This window comes from Equus caballus, chromosome 12, assembly GCF_041296265.1.
Source record: "Equus caballus isolate H_3958 breed thoroughbred chromosome 12, TB-T2T, whole genome shotgun sequence".
In the NCBI taxonomy this organism is placed as follows: domain Eukaryota; kingdom Metazoa; phylum Chordata; class Mammalia; order Perissodactyla; family Equidae; genus Equus; species Equus caballus.
In genome coordinates, this window is record NC_091695.1 from 32,451,129 (window position 1) to 32,461,443 (window position 10,315).

At 47.1% G+C, this 10,315-nt stretch overlaps 1 long non-coding RNA gene and 1 pseudogene across 1 annotated transcript; one reads left to right on the forward strand and one right to left on the reverse strand.

The window, feature by feature from the left end:
* Positions 1–314: 314 nt before the first annotated feature.
* LOC138916681 (olfactory receptor 5A1-like) lies at positions 315–1,472 on the forward strand (annotated as a pseudogene).
* Positions 1,473–3,233: 1,761 nt separating this feature from the next.
* Positions 3,234–10,297, reverse strand: LOC138916687 (uncharacterized). The gene is made up of 2 exons (XR_011424005.1): positions 10,124–10,297; positions 3,234–8,653 (listed from the first exon to the last, which is right to left on the reverse strand). It is a non-coding gene; the product is annotated as an uncharacterized lncRNA (long non-coding RNA).
* Between the last annotated feature and the right edge of the window lie 18 nt (positions 10,298–10,315).

Below are 10,315 nucleotides of genomic sequence, written 5' to 3' on the forward strand. Positions count from 1 at the left end.
GCATGAAGCCTCATGATTCAGGGACTTCTTCAAGCACTGATTAACATCAGAGCCATGTGTGAGGAGAATTTTCGTTTCACCATATCGAGAGATAGCAGTTTTCACCAGTTTTGTCTATTTCTGATTCTCATATATTTGTGAATTCTAGGAAGTTAAAACATGAAATTAAGACATTTCAGAGGATAATGTACTCATAATGCCAATTTACTGTCTTTTGTCCCCAAAGAGAATGAGAATGTTTACTGAAGGGAATTGTTCATTTAAGTTTAGTAATCATGCGTGGAAGACAGATTAACTCAACATGATGATTTAAGTTGTATATTTAGTCAGCTGCATGACTGGAAAAAGACGAAGAATACTTGTTTTTGTTTTTTGAGAATGAAATAATTTCCATCTGTCATCTTTTTGTCAGTAGATGACACTAACCATGTCCATGGAAAGGAATAGAAATGAGACTTCTGTGTCCACGTTTGTTCTCCTGGGACTTTCAGATGAAAAAGAGGTGCAGCGTGTACTATTCCCAGTCTTTCTAGAGATCTACCTTATGACTCTAATCTGGAACCTGGGTCTTATCATCGTAATCAGGATGAACTCCCACCTGCACACGCCTATGTACTTTTTTCTCAGTTTCCTATCATTTTTAGACATCTGTTATTCTTCTTCAAATAGCCCAAGAATGCTTTCAGACTTCTTAAAAGATGAAAAAAACATTTCCTTCATTGCCTGTGCCACCCAGTATTTTATTGGGTGCTGGATGGGTCAGGCTGAATGCTGCATCTTGGCCACCATGGCCTATGACAGATTTGTTGGTATCGGTAGGCCTCTGCAGTACTCGAGCATCATGGCTCCTGGCCTCTGTCATAAGTTGATTGCTGGGGCCTATGGGAGTGGTTTCCTTGGTAGCTTAGTTCAAACAGTTTCTTGCTTTCGTCTCTACTACTGTGGGCCCAATATCATTCCAAATTTCTACTGTGATGTAACCCAGATTATTTCTTTGTCTTGTTCTGATTCCTACATCAGCCAAATGATTCTGTCTCTCGAATCTATTCTTGTTGGGTTTGGTTCCTTCTTGGTAATCATCTTATCTCATGCAATCACTGTAGCTTCCATCCTGAAACTATCTTCCATCAAAGGTAGTGCCAAGGTCTTCAATACCTGTGCCTCCCACCTAGTAGTTGTGACAATCTTCTATAGCACAAGCCTCTTTATGTACCTGCATCCTAACTCTAGCCACTCCAAGAAGCAAAACAAGGTGCTGTCAGTGTTCTATGTTATCCTAATCCCCATGTTAAACCCCGTTATCTATAGTTTCAGGAACAAGGAGATCAAAGAGGCCCTCAAGAGGATGACAAAGAGAGTAACACATTTATCTCCATAAAAACAATATTTGGGCAGGTGTTATTTCCCCTATAAGGAAAATAGAGATAAGAACATGTAAGAACTTTTTGTAGGTCATACAACAGCTAGATAGAGAGAAGTGAAAAACTCACTTCTTGATTCCTGGTGCCATCATATTTAGCTCACACTACCAAGCGATCAGTTTGAGGCAGTGTTATGAACATTGAATCTAGTTTAAAAGGTTTGTTCCCAGGATTATACCCACGTAGGTAAACCCCATATTTTGAGAACAGAGGTTCTGATAGACATTATATGCAGAGATAGACAAGAACCTAGGAATCCACACAGTCTTTCTCCTATGATTTTTAAAATGTCTTTTATTCATTTTCAACTGTTAAGCTTTTATATGTATTTCAATAAAATAAAATAATGTATAAAATCAAGTTGTGAAACTTAAAAATTATTTTAAAATGAGTACTTTTAATCTCCACCTCAAAGAGGGAGAGAGAGTGAGTATGAGAGGGAGGGACACAGAAAGAGAGAGATAGAAAGACTGAAGGAAAGACAGAGAAAGATAAAATATGACAGGAGAGGAGAAGAAGAAAGATTGATCTGGCTTTATTCCCAAATAAGCTTGTTCCTTCCATCTTACTCATTGAGCCTCCTTGTGAAGCGAATTTTGAAAAAGGTATGGGTGAAAGGAATGGTAGAAAGAAGGGGCACAATAAGGTCAAGAGTTAGAGAGATTCTCAGAGGCTAGAAAGAAGTCAAAGTCATCAACTTCTGGTCATAGTTGGCCTGTAGCCTGCTCTATGGTAGCTTACCAGAGACCATGCAAGACCTCAGAAATGCAGGCTGTCATGGTGTGTCTAGGGAGACAGGATCTGAGTCCCAGAGATCTGAGTCTCCCAAATATTCCTGGACCTTAAGTTTGACCAGGGAGCAGCAAAGCCAGTTTACTTGGGGGTATGATGTAGACTCCAGTCCAACTAAGAGAATTTAAAGAACATTTAAATGGACATATACTTTTAGAGGAGAATTTTTTTACTTTTTACTTTTTTAAAGATTGGAACCTAAGCTAACAACTGTTGCCAATCTATATTTTATTCTTTCTGCTTTTTTCCCCAAATCCCCCCAGTACATAGTTGTATATTTCAGTTGTGGGTCCTTCCAGTTGTGGCACGTGGGACGCCACCTCAACGTGGCCTGATGAGTGGTGCCACGTCCATGCCCAGGATCCAAACCAGCAAAAGCCTGGGCTGCCACATCGGAGTGCACAAACTTAACCACTCGGCCAGAGGGCTGGCCCCTAGAGGAGAATTTAAATAGTAAGCTTCACATATATTACATTAGTATTTATACAATACTCTACACTTCATATAGTTAAATTGCATGGATGTGATTTTTTTCTATTACCATATGAAGTTGGCAGTTGAGAAATTATCCACATTTTACAGATAGAAGCTTTGAGCATATTGAGGTCTTCCATGTTCTTCCCAGAGTAGCCACAATTCATCTTAAGTCTCACAAAATTTAATTTGTGGAGCATAGATGCTTCTTATTGACCAGAAACATGCTCTCCATGGTTTGAATGGGTGCCCTAATTCTATACTTTTGGTGTTATATTTTTAAAAACATCTTAAGAATCTGTTCAATTTAAAAGATTAATCTATTACAGTTCTTACTTGTGGGAATATCTGACTACTAACCTATTAGGAAGAGTTAAATTAAATAATTAACTCATTGCCCCACCCACCACTCTCTCTCTAGAATTAATATTAACTGAAATAGAGCAAACCAAGAATGAGACCTTCCTAAAACATCTCTGTTTCCCTAGTAATGGCAGGGTAGATGATCTCCACCAAAAAAAAAAAAAAAAAAAAAGACAAGAAACGTTTGTGAGAATGATCTTAAACAGATATTTTTTAATGAAGGATTAGTAATGCAGCATAATATGTTGTAAAGAACTCCAATTCAGAACACACAAATTAAACCTGCTATTAATGGGAGGCATGCTGTGTACCTCACAGGCTAAGTGCTTTATGAGCATTATCTGATTTGATTCTATGAAAAACTGCTGTATGAAGTAGCTACTATTATTAGCCCCATTTAATAGGTGATATATACTTAGGCTTGGAGAGGTTAATTTGCTCAAGGTCACACAACCAATAAATGGAAAGCTGGAATTCCACCCAGATTGGCTGACACCAATGCCCATGGTATTAACCACAATAAGTCATGGCTCTATCATGAATTAGTTTTATTGTATTCCTTTTTGCTGTGATTTCCTCACTTATGCATAGTAAATCACACCATGTATGCCTCATAGGACTGCTGAGATGATTGATTCAGGTTAGGTATTTGAGAAAGTGCATGTATGTATTTGTCTAAAATGAAAGTGCTTTGTAAAAGTGTCCACATATCTAATTTACTGTTGTCAGGTTATATTACCAGCCAGCTGTGTCATCTTGGGCAAATCTCTTAGATCCACTGGCTTCTAGTCCCCACCTGGAAATTAATGGTATTGAAACAGATGATCACTAGGTCCTTTCCACCACAAATGATTCCAAGTTCATTAAAAGAAAAGCTATAATCATGAGATCATAGTAGGACCATGAGGAAGTGTGGAATTGAATTAGAAGGGACATGGCAAAGTGGGGCATGAAAAATTAGCAGGGGAATAATTCCATGGTAAACATGACTCCAGAGAGCAAGAGCCTGGGGAGTTTTCTCCCTCTAACTCTTTTCCCTTTTAAGTGGGAAGTGTTTCTTAAAATATTTTTTACTTTATTTTTTTAAAAAAGATTTTTTTTTTCCTTTTTCTCCCCAAAGACCCCCCCCAGTGCATATTTGTATATTTTTCGTTGTGGGTCCTTCTAGTTGTGGCATGTGGGACACTGCCTCAGCGTGGTTTGATGAGCAGTGCCATGTCCGCACCCAGGATTCGAACCAACGAAACGCTGGGCCGCCTGCAGCGGAGCGTGAGAACTTAACCACTCGGCCACGGGGCCAGCCCCTACTTTATTTTTTTTAATTGCGGCAACATTGGTTTATAACAAGTGGGAAGTGTTTTGTTTTGCTTTTCTCTTCCTCCCTCGGTGTGGGGCCCTGCCCGTCTTCCTGTTCTGCACTCGCCTCCAAGCTCTCTGTATTGGGGTGGGCCAGACACCTGTAACAAATTGACTGCGCAGATCATGTCTTAAACACAGGATTTCATTTCCATCTCATGCAACAGGCCAGGGTGTATGTTCCCGGTCAGACAGAGGAGGAGGAGGGGATGGTAAGGAAGATCTGTTCCGTTCAGTCTCGCAGGGACCCAGGCTAGTGGGGGCTCTGCCGTCTCCAGCACATGGCTTCCAAGGTCTACCTGTCACCTTAATGTGGCTGGCTGAATAACGGCCCCCAAGAATGTCCATTCGGCAATCGTCAGAACACGTGAATATTACCTTATATGGAAAAAGGGACTCTGGAGATTCTCCTGGATTATCCGGTTGGGTCCTGAGTGTGATCACAAGGTCCCCACAACAGGGAGGCAGTGAGAGATTCCACCACAGAGAGGAAGTAGATGTGACAACACAAGCCTGAGTCTCAGTGACTCGAGCAAGAGGCCCCGAGGCACGGAATGCAGGTACAGGTGGCCTTCAGAAGCTGGAAGGGGCAGGGGGCTCTTCCTTGGGGTCTCTCTTTGGCCTTGACTTTGGCCCAACGAAACTGATTTCAGACTTCCGGCCTCCAGAACTGTAAGTATCTGCATTTTTTCAGCCACGACCTTGGTTGTAATTTGTCTCAGCAGCAACGGGCACGGATCCGTCTTTGTCGTCATCCCAGCCTACGGTAAGGGGGAAGCCGTGCGGGCGTTTTTACGGGCCAGGCCAGAAAGCGGTGCATATCCTCCTCTCTGATGTTCCATTGTGAGATCCTGGCTATGTGGCCGCACCCGTCACCTAGAGAAGCTGGAAGATGTGGAGCTGGGCAGCCAGAGGCCCAGTGAGTCCAGAAGGAGGGCAGGGGATCCACTCTCTGCCACACTGAGTTATCCCGCCCCGCGTGGTGGTGTGGATGCCACAGGGGCTGGCCCACTCGGGTCCTGTTGTGGGCTGGGCACGTTGTCCTCACTGCATTTGCCTTTTCGGCTTCTTGGACCAGGGTGGGCACCCCGGGCCCAGCAGGCCTGCAGCCTCAGCCCCCCACGTCACATTTCTATTCACTTCTGGTCCGTAGAGACATTCAACTTGTTTTTGAGCACGGCTAAACCTTTTCGCTTTCCAAATTTGACGTTGTATCTGTCTTGCTACTTGGCCAGCCAGCCAGTCTCTGCCACACACTCTCCCGACACGGTGTGTCAAAGGGGAGACGGGCCCCGCCTTTCGCCTTATTGCCGGAGTGACTCTGAAGCAGTCTGTTCTCCACAGAGAGGCTGGAGGGGTCTGGGTGTCACAAACGGCTCACGCCCCCCTCCCGCTGAAAGCCCCAGTGAGCTCTGGCTGTCCTCATCTGGGAAACGGAAGCAACAATACCCACCTCACAGAGAGAAAGTAATGAGTGGCTGCTTGCGGGGGCGGGGGGAAGCGGGGCACAGGGGTTGACTGCTAACGAGGTGGGCTTCTTTGGGGGGGATGAAAATGTTCTAAAATTAGGTCGTGGTGATGGTTGCACCACCCTGTGACTATATTAAAAACCACAGAATTGTACACTTTGAGTGTACTCTATTTTATGTAAATTACATCTCAATAAGATGCTCTTAAAAATAATTTTCAACTCATAAAGCTATTTCCAGGGAAAAATGAACCATCCTGTATTAAAAGGATTGCCTTGTATCCACAATCGCTATGTGGCCAGATGGTCTGGGCCACACGCTCTCCAGAGGGGCAGAAGCCACGTGGCCCGCAGGCTGCCTCCCCAGTGTTAGCTCCCCTCCTTCCAGTTCTGACTTCCTCATTTAGCCTAAAACCCCTCATTCTTCCCAGTCACTCAGTCAAGAAACCGCCTTCTGGGGGCCGGCCCGGTGGCGCAGCAGTTAAGTTCGCACGTTCTGCTTCGGAGGCCTGGGGTTCGCCGGTTCGGATCCCGGGTGCGGAATGGCACCGCTTGGCACGCCATGCTGTGGCAAGCATCCCACATAGAAAGTAGAGGAAGATGGGCACGGATGTGAGCTCAGGGCCAGTCTTCCTCAGCAAAAAAGAGGAGGATTGGTGGCAAATGTTAGCTCAGGGCTAATCTTTCTCCAAAAAAAGAAAAGAAAAGAAAAGAAACCTCCTTCTGGAGCCTTCTCCAGACTCTTTTTAATCACCTGGCTTTCGTATTCAGGTTCCTTGTGAACAGGTGGGAATTCTGATTTTCAGGGGCCCTAGGCACTTCTGCCTTTGTGGGCTCCTTCCTCTACGGGGAAAAAACATTATATTTTACAATAGCATTGATACAAAGATGACTCCAGTAACATCACATTTATACAACATACATACTTTCTCCAACCTAAATGTTAATTTTCTTCTTCTGCTTTTAAAATAAAGCCCTTTCGTAGGCCTTTGTGGTGGGCTGATGGTGGCCTCTAAAAAGATGTGTCCACTTCCTGATCCCTTGCGTTGGGATATTACTTCATACGGCCACAGAGAGGGTTCAGTTAAAGACTTGAGGAGTTATCCTGGATTCTCCCGGGGGCACGAAATGCAGTCCCGTGTCTCCTTCTGAGAGAGAGGCAGTGGGGGCTTCAGAGGGACACACAGAGGAGAAGAGAAGGTCACGTGCAGCCAGAGGCAGCGCCTGGACGATGCAGCCGCAAGCCAAGGCTAGCCGGCAGCCACCGGAAGCTGGAAGAGACAGGAAAGCTTTCTCCCCGCCAGCGTCCAGGAGGGATGCACGCCTGCCCACACCTCGGTTTCCAATTTCCGATCTCCAGATGGGGAGAGAATAACTTTCGGTTGTTGTATAAATCCTAGACCACGGTAACTGGGTCCAGCAGCCCCTGGAAGTGCACATAGCCCTACAGGCATCCGGGCCGCAGGGACCGGGTCCCCGGCGCATCCCAGAGATGTCCCCGCTCATCGTCCCTGCCTCTCGCACTGTCCCCTTTGTATTCCGTTAGGACCATCATGGCAGGGGCGGCCAGGGAACGTGCTGGCTCGTGGAAGGGAAGGGAGTAAGGAGGACCCGGCCTTGGGGACCGCAGGCGCCGTCCAGGCCCGGCTCCTCCGCCCCCGCGGGCGCTCAGCTCAGCTAGGAGACACGTGGACCGCCGGCGGGCCTCCATCCCGCCCTAGCTGCCGGGAGAACACAACTTCCGGGTCTCCTGGAAGCCTCCGCCAAGTCCCATTGGACCCGGTTGAAGCACGTGCTTGCTCCTGAGCCAATCAGCGTTAGAGGAGTGCAGTGAGCTGATTGGCTGAGGCCTAGGTCTCGGGATGCTCCCTGGGGCTCAGGCTGAGGCTCCCTCCGCAAGTTGGACGGCAGGTCATGGAAGGAAAGGTGGGGAAACCTGAGGCAGAATTGAGGTATCCACAGTTTTCCCATTGAAAGAGGGTGCTCTGAATAATGTCTCCCAGACCACAGGTGTGGGTCCCAACTGGGGTCTCGCCCACTTGCTATGTGGCTTCAGGTAGGGCACCCAGCCTCTCTGATCTCCTGCATCTCTGCTTTAGTAAAATGCAGATACCTTACCCTGCCTGCCTGCCTCGCGGGCTTTCGGTTCCCCTTACAGCCAACTAAGGGGCAACACTTACGGGGCACTTTCTGTGTGCCAGGCCCTGGGCTAATCCAACGACATGCGGTCGCCATATTACAGCTCCAGGGTGCAGGTGCTAGCTGCGCAGATGGGGAGCTGGACACGTCACCGCCCGCTCCGCTCACTGTGTGTAGTAGCGATGGGCGTGAAAACACTTCTATCAGTCTGACCTCGATGTTTCCCATTCTCTTCCATCTCTGCGCCTTTGCTTGAATTTCTTCCTCTTCCCGGGACGCCTTCCTACCTTTTATGACCTCATCCTGCTTACTCTCAAAGCCCCAACTCAAGCCACGTCTCCAGCATCACTTCTTGGACCTCACCTCGACGTGCCACGGCCCCTCCAATGGACCAAGTCCAAAACTCTATTCTTACTCTCCCCACTCCATCTTGATGCCTCTCTGCCCCACCGCTGCCCGTTTCCCCATCTAGGCGCCTACTCAGATGCTCAGAGTCACCCTTTTGTAAGGAAAAATTTCAGACTTCAGCATGGGCACAACTTATCACTGGATATTCTTTCAACAGAACGCCGGAGCCTCCGATGATCATCTCATTCCGTGGGATGTGTGCCTCTGTTCTTGCCTAATCTATTTCACACCTCTGGAAAACAGACAGCAGTGCAAGTAATTCTTGTCTATAGAAGCTCAAATTAGCTGTGTCCAGTGACATATGAGTGACTGTTGCCCTACGGGCAGACCAGTTTTTGCAAGTTCGTTTCGGCATTCCTTTGACTTCTCCTTTGAATAAGTTGTAACATTTTATCACTTCATTCGTTATTAAGGTAAATAAAATCTTTGATGTGTTCATTTTATATACGCATGAAAATAATTTTCTTTTTGAAAAAAATTATCCTCTGACACCTGACATCTCCTTCCCCACCCCACAGCCCCATCCATCCTCAAGCCTGACAATTTAACTTTCTCAATGTCTCTTGTATCTACTTGCTTCTCTCCCTCTTACCCGCCACCACCAGTCTGCCTGAACTGGCTGTCCGAGCTCCTGCCTGGCCCTCTTCCCATCCGTTCTCCACACAGCTGTTAGAGGGATTTCACTACCGTCCAAACTGCATGATGTCTCTTCTCTGTTTAACTTCCTCCAAGGACTTCCCATTTCTTTTAGAATAAAGACCAAGGTCCTTGCTGTGCCCTTCCAACCTCTCCATGACCCGGCCCCATCCCACCCCACTTCCCTGCTCCATCACCACACTTCCGCTACACTGAACTGCCTTCAGTTCCTCTGTGGCAAGACCTTTCCGATCCCAGGGCCTGTGCACGTGCTGTTTTCTCACCTGGAAAATTCTTCGCTCCTTACCTGGTTTACTTCTATTTGGCCTTCAGATCTTGGCACAAAGGTGAATTGCTCAAAGAAACCTTGTCTGATCTCTTGGATGACTTCATGTCCCACCTTTTCCCCAGTATAATTTCATGACACCTTTGACTTCTTCCTCACAGCATTTATCTTTTTTCCTAATTATCTATCTATGTGATTAACGCCTGATTCCCCTTCTAGGCTGGAAGGTTCCTGAAGGCAAGGGCTGTGTTTATTCTGCTGACCTTCTATCTCTGATGCATACCTGACCTTCTCTGGATGGACAGAAGAATGGATGATGAATGGATGGATGATGGATAGATGGATGGTGGGATGGGTAAATGGAGGGTGGATGGGTGGATAGAGAAGATGGATGATGGATGGATGGATGTGTGGGTGAGGGATGGATAGAAGGATGGGTGGATGAATGGAGGCTGGGTGGACAGATGGATGACGGATGGATGGGCGGATAGAATGGAGGGTGGATGGAAGAAAAGGGATGATGGATGGATGGATGATGAATGAATGGATGGATGATGGATGGATGAATAGAGAACAGATGGACGGATAGATGTATGGGTGATGGATGGATGGATGGATGGATGGAGGGGTGGATGATGAAGACGCTCGTCCCTCCAGCTGACTGGCGGTCAAATTCACCTCTTGTGAGTCCTCAGGGCTCATGCACTGGGCACTGACCCCCAGGGCTGGCTCATTTTCCCTTTCTCACCCCGGGCAGAGTTGTCAATCCTCGAGTCTCACCTGGGATCGTCTGCATCTGAGCACACTCTCGTGCGCACACGGTGGGCGCTCCGTACATTGACTCTGCGTGTAGGAACAGACTGTTTCCAGACACGCTTTGCAGGCTCGCACCCCGGCGGAGCTCGGCCTGCGCTGCCCGCGCACGCGCGCGAGGGAGGCGGCCGGGCGAGGGGCGGGACGTGCCGGGGAGGG